Genomic DNA, 18098 nt, shown 5'->3' on the forward strand with positions numbered 1-18098 from the left:
AGTTCTGAGATCCACCGAGCTCAGGCTCCCTTCTTGCTCTGCCAACGGGAGGAAGCCCCGGGCTCGAGGAGCCCTTGAGCTCGGGGCTCTCTCCCGGGACAGCATGCCAAATAAGCTTTGTAAATCATCAGCTAAGTGTGAACTCTTGAAACGGTTTTTCTTTCAGATGGACAAATAAAGTTGTGTCTATACCCCAGTGAAAGCTCCTAAAGAAGTGCAACTAACTCATCTGAATGGAGTGTTATTTTTCTGTTCAGTCTCTCTTGGTAACATCATAACATTTGCCTTTCCCACCCACAAATGTGAGCCCTGTCGCTGACATGGTATTAGTCAAGGCTCGCTGTCAGAGTCCGGCTGTGCAACTTCAGGCGCAGGTCTTTGGCACCTGCCAATCAACGCAGCAGCACTGTCCCGCTCCAGCCACAACACTACATGCACACCATCTGTGCAGCTGTTTTGGCCCCTTCCATCTCATCAATCCCACCCAATGCTAATGCTTTTTATGAGCAAATGTATGTATGACCAGTCAGTTTGCTAAAATGTCTGATCTGCTTTTCCTTGGCCAGATTAAAATTGTTTTAAAGTTTGACTGGACTTTGTAGGAAAGGTCCTATGACAATGTCAAGCTTGGTGTTGACGATCAAATTAGCAAACTGCTGAACATGCCCTGTTCGATTATTAATGATAAACAGTATTTTTTACTAATAAAAGTTTTAGCTCTATGTCATGGTTTTAAGTATATATTTTATTGTAAAATGTATGTTGGCCTAGATGTACTTCATTATAATTCCTCTTGCACATGACTGTAACTGCACACTTTAAAAGTTCACTCAAAAAAAGACTTCAAACTACTCATTTAAACAGTTCAAACAACACAATTCTTAGTGTTTTTTTTTGGGACTACTTAATAGTTTTATGTTAAATCCACTTAAAATTGTAAATATTATTAAGTTAACTTAATCGATTTGTATTAGAACAACATCAAGGAATTATGTAGAACCGAGTATTTTTTTTTACAAGGTATACTCAACCTGCGACGCTGTGGTGCAGTAGGTAGTGCTGTCGCCTCACAGCAAGAAGGTCGCTGGTTCGATCCTCGGCTCAGTTGGCATTTCTGTGTGTAGTTTGCATGTTCTCCCTGCGTTTGCGTGGGTTTCCTCCGGGTGCTCCGGTTTCCCCAAAGACATGCTGTACAGGTGAATTGGGTAGGCTAAATTGTCCGTAGTGTAAGAGTGAATGTGAATGTGTGTGTGTGTGGATGTTTCCCAGTAATGGGAAAGCTGACGTTTCTGTGCGGAGTGTACATCTCCACCTCGTGCTTGAGTGGGTTTCCCCTGGTTCCCCGGTTTCCTCCCACAGTCCAAAGACATGCGGCAGGGGAATTGACAATGATCAAACCAAATTGCCACTATAGACGAGTCAGCTGGATATTTCCATAGTAATCTATAATTTCCCATTTATAAGTGGGGGACTTCTTGAGATCTACCCGAGCTTAAACTCCCCTCTCACACTTCTTTCAGGAGGGAGCGCTATGTTTGAGTAACTTTTGAGCTCAGCGCTCTCTCCTGGAACAGCATGCCAACTCCGCTTTATTATCAATCATCAGCTAAAGGTAAACTCTTAAAACTCTTTCTGTCTTCCACACTTTTGTGTTGTAATTCTCATACAGGTAGTGGTCTGGACTTGCAGTCTTATGGATGTACGGCTTCTGATTGCATGTGTCCATTTAGTCCATAAAACTTGCCCAATCTTAAATGCCACCATAAGTGTGATGGAATAGCACATTTGCTTTGGCAGGAGTCTGCTTGGAGCTCACTTCAGTGAGAACTTGACAGTAGTGTGCATCAAGGGTTATTACGTCCTCAATAAGAATATTTGCATGCAGCACCCTTCTGAAATGATGAATAATGGGTTACCCTAAAGCCTCTTGGACATTGCAGACACAAAAGGCTACAAGTGTGCTGAATGAGTGCAATTTGGGATTGGGCCTTTATAGATGGTGTCCCATTCATATAGCTTTCGAAGGGTGCTCGAGAGTGATTCATTTAAAGCTGCTATGCACCCTTGATGAGCACTTCTGTCAGGTCTGCATTGAGCAGGATTCTACAGTACATGTCAGTCAAAGTGGTATTATGTCATTAAGACATGGAAGTGGACGACCTTAAAGGTTGTGATTGGTCATCATTGCAGGTTCAAAGAAGTGAGTACTGAGGTTGCATATTTATAAAGATAAACGAGCAATTTGTGGTCTTGTAGACTTATTGTGCTTATTGACTTATCATTTTTCCTGAGCCAACCATATTTCGTCAATGAAAGCTTCAAGTTTTTTTAGGACACCACTAGTATTGGCAAGGTATTGAGTGACTTTTTTATGCAAAGTAATGCAATTTTACACAGTTTTTTCAACTTAGTTGGAGAAGAGCTCACATCTGTGTGTTTTTAAAAAAAGAGCTGACACTTTCCACTGTCAAAAACACATCAGAGGAAAAAAAAATTAAATTGTATGTAAATGGTTGGCACTTCTGTGTGGAGTTTGCATGTTCTCCCTGCGTTCACATGGGTTTCTCTGGGTGCTCCAGTTTCCCCCACAGTCCAAAGACATGCGGAACAGGTGAATTGGGAAGGCTAAATTGTCCATAGTGTATGAGTGTGTGTGAGTGTTTGTGGATGTTTCACAGAGATGGGTTGTGGCATCCACTGCGTAAAAACATGCTGGATAAGTTGGCGGTTCATTCCGCTGTGGCGACCCCAGATTAATAAAGGGACTAAGCCGACAAGAAAATGAATAAATGAATGAATGAATGAATTATTTAATTAATGAATGTAAATGGTGTGTGTAGACATCCATGAATCATGAAAATAAAAATTGCATCACAGGAACAATCGTAACCCATCGAGGAATATGGAGAGCAAAGTATATTCTGGACTTCAGTGTGATTACAGTTCTTTTCTGTGAGATGTCTTTCATTTCAGCACATAACACACTATTTGCTTTGCTGTAAGGAATTCTATACACTCTCAAAAATAAAGGTACAAGAGCTGTCACTGGGATGGTACCTTTTTAAAAGCTACACATTTGAACCTAAAGGGTCCCTATTAATACATCAAGGGTACATATTAGTACATGTAAAGTACAAAAGTGTACCTCTTAAAATGTAGGTACAGATATGTTTTTGAGATACTAATATGGACCCTTTAAATACAAATGTATATCTTTTGAAAAGGTACCACCCCAGTGACAACCTTTACCTTTATTTCCGAGAGTGTATGAACTGCAGATTTGTTGTTAAATAGTAGGGCAAACTATGGAATATATACAGTTAGGTGCGTACATATTTGGACATCGAACAATTCTAACATTTGTGGCTTTATACACCACCACAATGGATTTGAAAATGAACAAGATGTGCTTTAACTGCAGATTGTCAGCTTTAATTTAAGGGTATTTACATCCAAATCAGGTGAACACTGTAGGAATTAGAACAGTCTGCATATGTGCTTCCCACTTGTTAAGGGTCCAAAAGTAATAAGACAGAATAACAATCAAATAAATCAAACTTTCACTTTTTAATACTTGGTTGCAAATCCATTGTAATCAATTACCAGGCCTCAACAGGAACTGTCTTTAGTTCCCGCTTATTCTTGGGGCATTTTCCCTTCAGTTTTGTTTTCAGCAAGTGAAATGCAAGCTTAATCGGATTCAGGTCAGGTTATTGACTTGGCCATTGCATTACATTCCACTTTTTTCCCTTTAAAAACTCTTTGGTTGCTTTTGCAGTATGCTTTGGGTCATTCTACATCTGCACCGCGAAGCTCCATCCAATGAGTTCTAAAGTATTTGGTTTAATCAGAGGGGAAAATATTGCCTGAAACACTTCAGAATTCATCCTGCTGCTTTTGTCAGCAGTCACATCATCAATAATTACAAGAGAACCAGTTCAATTGACACCTATAGATGACCACACCATGTCACTACTACCACCATGCTTCATTGCTTAGGATCATGAGCAGTACTCTTCGTTTTATTTTGTTTTTATTTTCAGCCTAATGATGGCTTGCTTGACTGATAGTGACAGCTCTTTGGATCTCAACTTGAGAGCTGACAGTAACAGATTCCAAATGCAACTTTCAAATGAACTTGAAATGAACTCTTTTATCTGCTCGTTGTAATTGGGATGATTAGGGAATAACACACGCCATGACCATAGAACAGCTTAGAAGCCAATTGTCCAATTATATTTGGACCCTTAACAAGTGGGAAGCACATATGCAAACTGTTGTAATTCATACACCATTCACCTGATTTGGATGTAAATACCCTCAAATGAAAGCTGACAGTCGCCAGATAAAGCACATTGTTTGTTTCATTTCAAATCCATTGTGTTGGTGTATAGAGCCAAACGGTTATAATTGTGTTAATGTCCAAACATTTATGGACCTAACTGTAAATGCTTACTGTATAACATCAATGCTCACAATAATTGTAAATACAAGCCGATATAACATGGATCTAAAACATTTAAAAACTTTAAAAGCACAGTTCAAAATAAATTGATACTACAGTATTTTCACACATTGAGTAACTCAAAAGTCCTGAAGCTGGTTTAAGTGACAAGTTCAAGTTAAGTGTAAAGTTTGAAGTTCACCCCTGGGATACAAAAGTGCTAAAGCTGTTTTATTTTTCACATCGCGCTGAGTGGACACATGAGTATAATCACTCGGTGAGGCTATATATATATATATTACAGCGACCTGCGTATTCCATATTGTGTAGTTGCTCCCCCGTCGCTCACCTCTGGGTTGCAAATGTTCTTTTACTACTTAAATAGTTCCATCTCCTCCCCAAAACATCCCATATGGTCCCCCCATTGTTCCGACTACCCTACTCCCTGGTGTCATGCCTTGTCACTGTTATTATAGGCTTACACTCACAAGACGCTGTGATTTGTTGTCCTCTTCTGGCTTTGAAGATCTAAAGAGTTGTGCAGCGTGAGATGAGGAGAGATGAAGATGAAGTCGACAGCCATGGCCTTTCCCTCAAACTTATATACGGCCGCACACATAAACACATGGCCAAGCATGACTATACACAAACTGCGAGTCAAGAGGTGTGGGTCAAGTTACGATTTCCCCTTTGTGTCTTTAAAAATCTGCAGATGACAATTACGGCGGATTTGATTAACTGAGAGGGCGGCGCAGATAGTCGGGCTTTTTTATGAAGGGCCGGCGGTTCGGGTTTCACTAGCTGTCATTTATACGGCCAGAGAAAGGCAGGGGGAGTCCCTTTACTGCCGAGCTGGGGCCTGGATCCAGACTTCAAACACCACGCTCCAGCACAGCGCTCTACTTTATAATGTGCAGGGAAGGAGAGAACGCTCATACACTGCACTTGAGTTACTACATTACGGGAGTTTAGAAGAGTAGTATCTAAAGTTTAGCAGAATTCGATGTGTTGTTTCTTGAGAGGTGTGAATGTGAATGATTTTATCTCGGTCATTATTACACTGTAAAACCCAACAGTCAACTTTATCAAATGAAATTAGTGTAGTTAACTCAAAATTTACTGAAAGTTAATTCTACTCATTTGAAATGAGTTTTGAACTCAGTGTTGAAGGTAATAAGTTAATTAAATACCTCATTACTTTAATTTAAATAGAGTAAGTTCACAGTACTCATATAGAGTAGTTCTTTGACTTAAATGGTTTGTAGCAATCGATTTCTCTAGACGGTTTGAGTTGCCTTAACTTATTGGGTTTTACAGTACTCAAATGGATTGAGTACTCTTCATTAATTGGGTTTTACAGTACTCAAATTGCTTTGTTTACTCAAATGGATTGAGTACTCATTAGAATTAGTTTTTGAACTCAAATGGTTTGTTGCAATCGGTTTTGAGTTTTACAGTGTAGGATAGTTTAGGTAGAGTAACGTATTGTAAACTAAAACGTTTTGATTAAAACTTTGATTTTATAAAGGCACTATATACTTTTTTTCATCTTATTTTTTTCTTTAAATAATAATAATTTTATTTATTTATTTAATTCTGCAATGCGTAAGCTTTTATTTTGTGCGACTGATTTAGGACAGGGGTGCCCAACCTTTTTCTTATGAAGGGCCAAAAACCAAACTTGATTGAAGCTAGTGGACAGGAGGGAAATATAGTTGCCATGGGTAATTTGCTCATTTATTTAATAATATTTAAAAATAACTAGAAAACATTGCTTCATATTAACTAATACAGTATTCTTTTTACATTTTATAATGAACCCTTTTACGGTAAAAAAATATAAATAAATAAATAAATAAAAATCTCTTTTATACCAGAATTACATTAGTTTTTGCCTCGTTTTTCTCGCATTCAACATTTCAACATTTTTGAAAAAAGCAGATTCATTTACAACTTTTAATTTGAAACATTTCATTTCAGTTTGCTTTTTTGTAGCTAAAATGGTTACGTCAAATTAGAAATAACAATCTCTGTGTTAATCGTCCCAATTCTTTCAATCATTCTCACTCACCTCTCAGATGGGATGACAGGCCAAATCAAAAGATACAGTGGGCCAACTTTGTCCCGCAGGTCCAACTTTGGGCATCTCTGATTTAGGACTTCTGATTCATTTATAAAACCAAAGGTCATTTTAAATATTAGTATAAAAAAATGAAATTTAAACAATATTTTTTGTTTTAATCTAAAATATAAACTAATTAATTAATTAATTAATTTATTATTATTATTATTATTATTATTATTATTATTATTATTATTGTTGTTGTTGTTGTTGTTATTATTATTATTATTATTATTATTATTATTATTATTATTATTGTTATTATTATTATTATTATACAAAATAAAAATATCTTAAATTAAATTAAAAAAAATCTATGGATGGTTATTATTACGATTATTATTATTACTGCTCTACTGATTAGTGATAATGATTATTATTATTAGTCATTCCACATTTTATATTATGTAACATTTAATAAAGAGTATTATTTTAATTTTGTATGATCCATGCTTCATAAAGCTCCAGGTTATTTTTGAAAAATATAATCATAATTCATTCAATTGACAGTAGTATTCGTAATAGTATTAACTATTGAACTATTTATTAACTATTTAAGTATTAACTATCATTTGTAGTAGAATTTTTATGAAATAAAAAAGATCAACTTTATGTTCTAATCAAATAAATAAAATGAAATGTATGTATTATGATATTTACTACTATTAGCAATAATCATCCTGTATATCTTCACATGTTTATGTATTGTTATAATGCCTTTCTGAGGCTTAGTTATTTTAAACAAAATAAAAAACATTTTTATGATTGATTATGATCAAGCTTATACAGTACTCAGCATATATGAGTACACCCCTCACAAATCTCTCATTTCAATGAATATTTTCTATTGGAAGCTTTACAATATTAAATTTGTCCATATACATTTGTTAGGTCAGTACTAAAACCAAATCTGGAGCAAAATAACTTACAATAATGGTTCAAAGATTAGTAGCACAAATTGATATGTTAAGTAAAAAAAATATTAAATAAAAATTTTTCAAAAATAGCAAAAATCAAGAGAAACAAAAATAAATACAATTTTGTTAAAATAGTTTGCATCACAGGATTTTGCACGCATATTTTGCACGGATTTAAATGTATTCTCTTTCCATTTCTAAAGATGTTCTGTGAATAAAATATTATTTTAATAAATAAATCTATGTAATAAGTCTGTTTTGTTCAAATGCACCAATATATTACCAATCTGAGAAATACAGACAAGTGAAGTTTAGTTTTAAACTAATTTCGAGAGAAGCATGTGCTCATGATTTACCCAGCTGGTCCACATTAACTAATTATGATCCTCCAATCAAAGGATCCCAAACCACTATATATATCCTCATTTCCTTTCTACAACTATCTTCGTCTGGAAGAAAGCTTCCTGCTTCTAAAAAGCTTTAGCTCTAAAAGCTTTTACAGCATTGCACTTTTTAAGCCCATCAATATGGAAATAACCAACAATATCTACAACTGCAACCAGAGCCCTGCTCTCCCTGAGACTTCAGCCACTGCAATGAAGCCAAACTCTCACCGCTCTTCGCGGTCCACCTGTGGTAACGTAGTATGCTTTAAGGGGAAACTTCTCTCTTTAAGGAGAAACTACTCTCCAAAAGACTAAATATTTCTTATGTCTTTAGAAAAGCAAGACTCTCATAAATAAAAAATAATTTAAACCATTTTAAAGACACAAACACTATGGACAACGTCCTCCTATAATCTGTAAACAAGCAGAGATTATAACAAACCAAATAAACCCACCTTTCAAGCTTGCTGTCTGTTCACAGGTCCATAACATTTTAACAGCCTGGCTGATTTGACTGCAAGGATCAAAGCAATCCAATCCATAAAACTTTAGTCCACAACATGTTTACATGTTTATAAACATACATGGATACACTGCTGTCATCCAAACTTGTTGCTGGAGTGCTTTCAGTAAAGTAGTATCTTTCAGACAAAAACACTTGTATTATGGTCTAACAAAATGGCTGCCGACCTTTTGATTGACACTTCATTGAGCCAATAGCTGAAAAGAGAAGTGTCACCATCCAAGCTGTCAGAACATGAGCTGGTCCCGCCCTCTCTTACGATAGTTATGAACAGACTTGGTTGCAAAGACTTTGTGAATGAATTGGGCCAATTATGCTTCTGATTTCATTCATGTTAAGATTCCAAATGTAATGTTATTTAATCAATCAGATTAAAGTAAAGCCCATAGTAAACATTTAATTGACACAGTTTAATAAGTATTGTTCAAGTGCAAATTAAATGACAACATCATTTTAGAAGTTAAATAAATAAATTAATTAAACAAATAACTAACATAAATAAATAAACATGCATATAAATAAACAAACCCTGCCACTTCCAATAGCTATTTAACTTCTAAAATAAAATTACCCACCTAATGACAATAAGCATCCATCGATCATAGAAGTCCGATCGTAATATGTCACAGGAATTTAAACTTATCACTTCACCTACTCCACTTTAAAGAGGTATTTTTAAGATCACCAGCCAAGCCATGCTCAATATCCTTGGCCCTCCACTATCCTGGGGGGGAATGAACGTCTACCAAAACATTTAAAACACTATCTGTCTGTCGATTCCTCACCTCGCTAGAGAACTGCGTTCTCACCACTAATTTTTCTGATTTTCTCATTTCAGGTCTAACCTATGGATTCCACCCGGGCACCTCAGCTCTCCCTTCCTATCCTAATATTCAGTCAGCTTTTGCTGATTGAACCAGAAATTGTGGATCATCTTATTTAAAAAGAGATCGACAACCACTTTATGTTTGACCATTCTCTGCCCCACCACTCAAGGTTTCACGCATTTGTCCCATAAGCAGTGCAACTTGCAAATTCTCCATCACTGGCTTCTTTCTAACAATGGCAGAATCCCCCACCTTATCCAACTTTAGATGATATTCTAATCACCCCCCCACATTGCCTCCAGCCAAACACCTAGAGATCACCAAAAGGTTTTCGCCAATCTAGGTATTCTGCTCGCAGAAGGCTGGACCCAATACATTTATCGAATTTCTAGGCATCAACTTCGATTTGCTCAAATTCCAAGCTTCTCTTCCTAAAGAGAAAATTGGCTGAATAATTTCTCTTTATCTTGTATTATAAGAAAGAGACTTGAATTAAACACATACTGTTATCTATCCTCGGCCACCTAAAATTCACAGTGCAAATTTACCTCAAACTTGCCTACTCCAGCTCCCTACCACAAGTCACGATTTAAAAGGCACAATTTCTCTCTCAAAACCCACCCACAATGAACTCCGCTTATGGATTGCTTCCTTAAGCTATGGAACAGCTGTTCCTTCTTCTGCAGAGATTGTTCGCACCCCCATTAGATATTTGTCTTTTTACTGGTGCTACCCCATCAGTTGGGTTCCAAGGGTACTCAGAGGCCACTGGTTGCCACCACATGGCCCCCTCAATCTATTTCCACTCTAGAAACCATTGTTCATCAGCTTTCTTCAAACTGTACCCAATAGTCGCTGCCGCCATACTATGGGGAGACGAATGGTCCACCTCTAGGATTCTCATTTATTGTGTTGAGGAAGAAACAATATAATGCATAGACAAAGGCGTTCCTACTCTCTAAGCTTTAATGCTACTTTTAAGATGTCTTATTTGACATTAGTCAATTTATCATGTCTGCATAATACGTGCCAGGTTGCAAAACCAAATCACTGACTCTCTCTCATTTTCTTTCCAGAAACTTTGGTCACTGGCTACAGAAGTGGACCCCAACTCAACGCCTGTCCATCCCTTTCCACAAATGACATTACCTTAAGCCACCCCCATTATAACCTCCACCAAACTCCATATCACTTACCATTAAAGTAGTAACCTTCAGACCCTTCAGTCACACATCACAGCATGAAACATTCAAACTCAACCCTCACTCCAACCCACTATAGCAGATCTAATTTCGTGTGATGAGGAAAGAAAGGGTTTCCTCGTCCTGCAAAGTAAGATAGATCTATTGACAAAGAACATTTCATTTACATCTTCAACATTCCTGCCCTCACCCACCCAGTCCAAACTCTCTAGTATACCTACACTCGAGGATTATAAGAAACAAACCCCCTAGCCCCCCTTTTTACTGATGACGCTAATCGTCCAGTATCACATCTCTGGTTCCAGAAACACCTCAAAGTTGTCCACCTCTCAGGATTTCCTCCCGAACCAATCTCCAGCCATTCATTCAGAATTGGCATTATTAAAAGGCTTTCCCAGCACCAGATCCAGACCCTTGGTCATTGGTTCTCTGAAGCCTTTCAAATCCTACATTCGCCTCAGTCATTTCATCTCAAAGAACCCAAGTTGTTTCTTTCAAACCTCTCAGCCCAATCTTGACCACCCCTTTATTCTCAAGCCAAAGCCATCTATCTGTCCATGCCTAGCAAACCCCCTCACGGCTCAGACTCCCGTTGGAGTAAATATGAGCTTCAGCTCTCGCAGAGCTTAACATGACCCTCTTTCTGTTCCCCCTGCCAGCATTGAGTTCCTCTGCTGTTTCCTCCTAGTACTTTACTCCCTGCCTTTGACTCTCATGTAATCTCCTTGCTACATCAGCATCACCCTAAGCTCAGATTTCGCAGGGGTCAACATGAGCTTTGGCTCTGACAAGAGCCTACCCTATCACCCTCTCCTTTCTGTTCCCCCTGCCAGCGTTGAGTAATTCCGCTGTTCCCTCCTAGCTCTTTACCCCTTGCCTTTGGCTCTCTGGTAACCTCCTTGCTCCATCTGCATCACCCAAGCTCAGACTCTCGCAAGGGTCAACACGAGCTTCGGCTCTCGCAAGAGCCTCACCTTTCACCCTCTCCTTTCTGTTCCTCCTGCCAGTGTTGAGTGCTTCCACTGTTCCCTCCTAGCTCTTTACCCCTCGCCTTTGGCTCTCTTGTTACCACCTTGCTCAATCTGCTTAAAGCTCAGACTCCTGTAGGGGTCAACACAAGTTTCGGCTCTCCCAAGAGCCTCCCCTTTCACCCTCTCTTTTCTGTTATCCCTGCCAGCGTTGAGTACTTCCGCTGTTTCCTCCTAGCTCTTCACTCCTTGCCTTTGGCCCTCTCATAACCTCCTTGCTCTATCTGCATCACCCTAAGCTCAGACTCCTGCAAGGGTCAACGCAAGCTGTGGCTCTCATAAGAACCTCACCTATCAACCTCTCCTTTCTGTATGCCCTGCCAGCGATAAGCGCTTCTGCTGTTCCCTCCAATCTCTTAACTCCTTGCCTTGACTCTCAACTAACCTCTTTGCTCCATCTTAGCATCACCCAAAGCTCAAACCCCCACAGGGGTCAACACGAGCTTCGGCTCTCGCAAGAGCCTCCCCTATCACCCTCACCTTCCTGTTTCCACTGCCAGAAATGAGTGCTTATGCTGCATCATTTTATTTATTCTGTATTGTCATTCATCAGTTTCTACATTTTGTTTAATCTGTATAGTAGTTCATTAGCATTACATGTTATCATATTCTGTATTTTGCATAATCTCGTTATCTCCAACAGCTCTCCCCTTTTTTCTTTCCCCCCTGTCAGCGTTGTATGCTCCCTCTGCCTTAGTATCTTATTGCATAATTTGTATATTCTGTATAGTACTTGCGTTGGATATTTGTGTTTCTTACAGTTGCTCTCCCCCCTTTTACCTGCCCTGCAGCATCAAGCACCTTTGCAGCTCCAATTAATTTATTCTGCATAATGGTTTATTGTTATATCTTGTATTGTATCATTTGCATAAAAATTGTTTATTATATCTGTTACTTCCAGCCACCTTGCCCATTTCTTTTCCCATTCCAGTGTGGAGTGCTTCCGCTGCACCAGTTTATTTGTTTTCCATATAGTTATTGATAAATGTCTACATTGTGTTCATTCTGCATAGTAGTCCATTTGTATTTCATGTATTATATTGTGTATTTCTGGATAATAATCATATTACTCCCAGCAGCTCTCCCCTTTCCACTTGCCAGAATTGAGTGCCTTACTGTTTTCTACCAGCTGTTTACTCATTTTTGACTCCCATCCAACCTCCTTCCTCCACATTAACATCACCCTAAGCTCTGACTCCTGCCGGAGTCAATAGGAGTTTCGGCTCTCGCAAGAGCCTCACCTATCGCCTTCACCTTCCAGTTTCCCCTGCCAGTGTCGAGTGTTTCCGCTGCATCAGTTTATTTATTCTTTATAGTTATTCACCAGTATCGGCATTGACATGTTTATTCTGCATAGTAGTTCATTTGCATTTCATGTTCTGTATTTTGCATAGTAACCTTGTTACTTCAACAGCACCCCCCCTTTTTCTCTCCCCTTACCAGCGTTGTGGGCTCCCGCTGCATTAGTATCTTTCTTATTGATTATTTGCATATTATGCATAGTAATTGTATAGCATATTTTTGTTAATTACAGCTGTTTTTCTTCTGCCAGCGCTAAGTGCTTCCGCTGCTTACTGCATTTTATTATGCATAGTATTTCCCTAATGTTTCTTGTTTTGATTTTATTGTTAATATATTAAATCTGTGTTAATACCAGCTTCCTTCCCCTCTCTTTCTCCCTGCCAGTTTCTAGCCACATGCCAACAGTGAGTGCTTCTGCTGCATAGCAGTTGTATATTCCATACAGTAATTTATATAGCATTGTTTCCTCCAGCTTCTCTCCTTTTGTTTACCCCAAACAGCTTTTTATGCTTCCGCTACCAAATCTCTTCCCTCCTCTTAAACAGCCAGCTCCACACCCTTCATTATTACATCTCACAAACCTTCTCTTAAGCACTGACTCCCGTAGAGGGCCCATTTAAGCCCCAATTTACACACGAGTCTCCACCCAACCTCTAAGCCACTCAGACTCCCTCAGACTTCCTAACGTTATTTCTTAGCCACCAAGCCCACCCTGCCCTTCACACACTCCCTAGAAAGCTTTTCCCCCACTTTTTATCAGTTCTTCACATATATATCCAGCAGCCGGATATAGCACTTTTTCTTTGCACTTTGGGGAGTTCCTGTGTAAACACGCGGCTGCTGTCCCGAGCGCTTATCATTGGCTTTTTGGGGAGTTTGAGATAGACCTGAGCTCAATCTCCACTCGCCCTGCAAAAGGGGGGGAGCCCTGGGCTCGAGGATCCCTTGAGCTCAGGGCTCTCTCCCGGGACAGCATGCCAAACAAGCTAGGTATAAATCATGAGCTAAGTGTGAACTCTTGAAGTGAAGTTTAGTTTTAAACTAATTTCGAGAGAAGCATGTGCTCATGATTTACCCAGCTGGTCCACATTAACTAATTATGATCCTCCAATCAAAGGATCCCAAACCACTATATATATCCTCATTTCCTTTCTACAACTATCTTCGTCTGGAAGAAACCCCTCCTCCTCCCCTTCTTCCTCCTTTATCCAGAATGGGCGGCACGGTGGCCCAGTGGCTAGCACTGTTGCCTCACAGCAAGAATACCAATGGTGTTGGGTCCTCGCTGAGCCATCTGGTATTTCTGTGTGGAGTTTGCATGTTCTCCCCGTGTCCGCGTGGGTTTCCCCCGGGTTCCCCGGTTTCCTCCCACCATCCAAATGTGCTCTATATTATAGATAAAACAAGCCTAAACCTTTTTTATAATGTCTTACTCTCAGGAAGTTCGCCTTGGCCTCAGCAGCGGGGGAGTTTGAGATAGACCTGAGCTCAATCTCCACTCGCCCTGCAAAAGGGGGGGAGCCCTGGGCTCGAGGATCCCTTGAGCTCAGGGCTCTCTCCCGGGACAGCATGCCAAACAAGCTAGGTATAAATCATGAGCTAAGTGTGAACTCTTGAAATATTCATTTTCAAAATGGGGTGTACTCATTTATGCTGAGAACAATAATTATTATAAAAAATATTATTTTTCTCACATCCATCTCAATTAAACCCAAATGATTTCTCTCTGGTTTCTTCTAATCAGCAAACAGCAAATCCAATCTCTTCACACAACCCCTTTTCCCTCCTCTCACTAAAAACAAAACCCTTTTTTGCCAGACCGTCCATGACAAAGGCAGCCTGTAGTCGTTTGCGTTCGGTCATGAATGGTTTAAGCCCACTTGTTTTTACAAGCACTTGTGTCAATGGTCTAGTTTATTGAGACAGGTCTCCTCTTGGCCTTCGAGGCGCTCAGCCGATGGCCGGCACGGATGAGTTACCCTTGTGTATAAATTGCGTCCTTCATTAAATCAGTTGTTCTCTTAATTGAACTTAAATAAAGAATGACTTATGCGGGCCAGCTGGTTTTAATAGAGTATAAGAGAAGCATTATTTCAGCTCGCCAGGCCAATTGCGGGGTGTACTGGGTGTCATCAAACGTAAGAAGGTGAAAACCAGCTTGAGAGCCTCTAATGCATTCTGGGGTTTCAGTGGTTTATTTTCCTAACAATGAAATAAATGGTTCGGTAATTAAATTTTCGGCACTGGCTTTAGACCTAATGGGCATCTGTGACAAGTGTTAATGTATAGCGAAGCGGGTTTGACACGAAACACGCCAGCCTCGTTTATGAACACAACATGCCCTTACACACTTTTCTCCGCCGTCTTTTTAAGCCTGCAAGCAATTTCTTTCCCGTGGAAGGCCAATCAAACTCTTCTGCCAGGGCACAGTTTGCATTAATCTACTAACCCAATGCACCGAGCTCACTGTGATACTTTTCTCCAGCCATCTTTTCTCTCTCTCTCTCTCTCTCTCACTCCTCCCTGAGACAGGAATTCTTGAAGTGAGCTGTTGTTTGAAAGCGTTTTGTGGTCTCTGGCAGCAGCAGCTGATGGAAATTTGCTGAGTTGAAGCTCTGAAATGTTGCAGCTGTCTCAGAGGAGCTCGGCCACAGCGCTGGGTCTCTCTCTGCTTGGCCGCTGGTCAAACGGTCGGAGAGCACTGATTGATTTCCTCCCACCTTCTCTTCATTATTCTTTTTCAGTCATATTTTATATAATACTCTGCTGTATTTGCAGTAGGGCTCAGCGATTAAATGAAGATGATTTTTAGGCACATTTTGTCAGTAAAATCGGTTCTAGTATATAGTACCTCAAGTATTTGCATTTATACAGTGACAGTGACTACTTTTACATGGACACCAATAATTAAATTTTAATGTGATTAAGACAATACTCTGATTAAGAGTAATCATGTAAACAGCAGTTTTTTATTAATTTAATCAGATTAGGGTCATAATCAAACTAAAGACAAATCGAATTAAGACGTGTGGAGTATATCGATTTTAGTTGCATTATTGAAGTGCAGTACAGACATGTAAACACCTTACGTTTTGAGTAGGATAGTCCACACACACACACACACACACACACACACACACACACACACACACACACACACACACACACACAAAAGGCTGTTTGACACTCTTTGCACCCACCCAGTCAATGCAAACCACAGACACCTGCATCGTGAAATGCGGAGGGTTTTTTTTTCTTCTGTTCAGTATGTAGTATGCACTTTCATTTACAGCAACACTTCCAGGAGTTCACAGTTGCATCCAATATCTCGTTTGTCATGGAGGGTGTGCATGAAATGTTCGTGAATGAAAGTGAAAGTGCCCAACTGCAGTTAAAGTCCACAAATTAAAAATGAAACACCTGAAATTGCATGGAACTCCAGAGGAGATGCGGATAGCACTGTGACGCAATGACGTTAATCGAATTATGTGATAAAACAGGATATTGAGAATAACACTCAAATAGCAACTCATGTAAACACCTTAGTCTTATTATTCTCTTAATTAGATTAAAGCAAATAATTTGATTATTGATGTGCATGTAAATGTAGTCACTGACTCAAATAACTTATTAATAAAGTCATTTGGAATGGCAAAGAAAGTGTTCTTGCAGAACTCCTAGAGTTCAACAAGGTTCTTTGGATTCATCTTCAATGCCTCCTCCTTCATCTTACCCCAGACATGCTCAATAATGTTTATGTCTGGTGACAGGGCTGGCCAATCCTGGAGCACCTTGACCTTCTTTGCTTTCACTTTGATGTGGAGGCTGAAGTATGAGAAGGAGCGCTATCCTGCTAAAGAATTTGCCCTGTCCTGTGGTTTGTAATGTAAAGGGCAGCACAAATGTCTTGATACCTCAGGCTGTTGGTGTTGCCATCTACTTTGTCATGGTTGTAGGTGTGTGCGCACTTCTGGGTGTCTGTTTGGTCACATGACTTTGTTTTGTTTTAAGTTCCACGTGTGTCGGTTGCGTCAGTGTTGTGTCACGTGCTATGTAGAGGCCTGCTATCCTGATTAGCCTGCCAGCTGCGACTCGTTATCTCGGCTATATCTGGACAGTGCGTCTCTTGTCTCGTGTCAGTTCGTTGTTGTTTTTGTTGTGCTCTCTGTCTGTGTTCATGACTGGCGTGGAGATCCGCCTGAGATCCAGATCTACTGTTCTGTTCCTGTCAGTTCCCCGATCCCTGTTTGAGCGGGATACCTTATATCTTTTGTTTGTTTATTTATCGTTTTTGGACTTTGTTTATTGACTACATAAAAATTGTATTTTACTTGCATACTGGATCCTTCTAGTACTTATTTCACCCATTACAGAACGAACTGACCATACACATGGATCCAGTGAGTATTGCTCAATTTACAGAGTTTGTAAACCACACTAACACTAGGATAGACCGGCAGGAACAAATATTGGCTAATACAAATCAAGCCATTCAGACCTTTGAGGGTCAAATGTCTGTGCTTACCACTCAAGTTCAGCAGTTGACTAGTGGAGCGGTCTCACAGGAAGCTGCACCATCTCATGACCCGACGCTAGCACCAAAAGCCGTAAATTGTCCGCCTGAACTTCTTCAATTCTTCCATTTAATTCTTGCTTTTCCGGAGAACCTCAGCTGTGTCGATCCTTCTTGTCCAAATGATCCCTATACATAACCCTCCGACCATCCTTGTTCACTACTGAGCAATCCAAGGTCGCTTTCGTGATTACTCTCCTTTCTGGAAAGGCTGCGTTGTGGGGGACCACCGTGTGGGAACAGAAACTCCCCTGCTGTTCCTCATTCGACTTGTTCTCGGAGGAAATAAAGAAGGTCTTTGATAGTCTACTTTTTACTCATACTTTGAGTAATCTTTACAACAGATACTTTTACTCTACCTGCACTACATTTTAGGCAAGTAATGGTACCTTTACTTAAGTATGATTTTTCAGTACTTACTTCAGTACACTCTTTTCACCACTGTTGAGTTATTAATTGATTGTGTATGCTATTGCAATTCCCAAATGTCTGCAAATTTTCAACTTACTTTTTTAATAATTCCATTTAAAGCATTTGTTTAGAAAAAAATATTTGTACAAGTTTTACAAAATGTCAATCAGAGAGTGTTATTAAACACCAAAATAGATTTTTAGCCCCACCCACTTCAACAAAGCACTGCAAAGTACAGCCTGCCCACATTCACAACATTCTTATACTTTTTTTTAAAAATGTTTTTTTTTATATGCTTATTTTGCAATAACCTCAAAATGTATTGTTTGTGTAAATACAACCAACAACTTTACAAGAATAGCT

The 18098-nt window shown here is 39.4% G+C and overlaps 1 long non-coding RNA gene across 2 annotated transcripts in view; it reads right to left on the reverse strand.

Annotated features, from left to right (window-relative positions):
• LOC141377138 (uncharacterized) overlaps window positions 1-17498 on the reverse strand; it is a 58198-nt gene extending 40700 nt beyond the window's left edge. Inside the window, exon 1 of one of the 2 annotated variants that reach the window (XR_012389174.1) lies at window positions 17277-17498. This is a non-coding gene — a long non-coding RNA (uncharacterized lncRNA). Of the gene's footprint in view, window positions 1-4932; window positions 5118-17276 lie in introns of those variants that run through there. The other variant, XR_012389173.1, reaches the window with a different exon arrangement.
• Between the last annotated feature and the right edge of the window lie 600 nt (window positions 17499-18098).

Source organism: Danio rerio, chromosome 13, assembly GCF_049306965.1.
Source record: "Danio rerio strain Tuebingen ecotype United States chromosome 13, GRCz12tu, whole genome shotgun sequence".
Taxonomy (NCBI): Eukaryota; Metazoa; Chordata; class Actinopteri; order Cypriniformes; family Danionidae; genus Danio; species Danio rerio.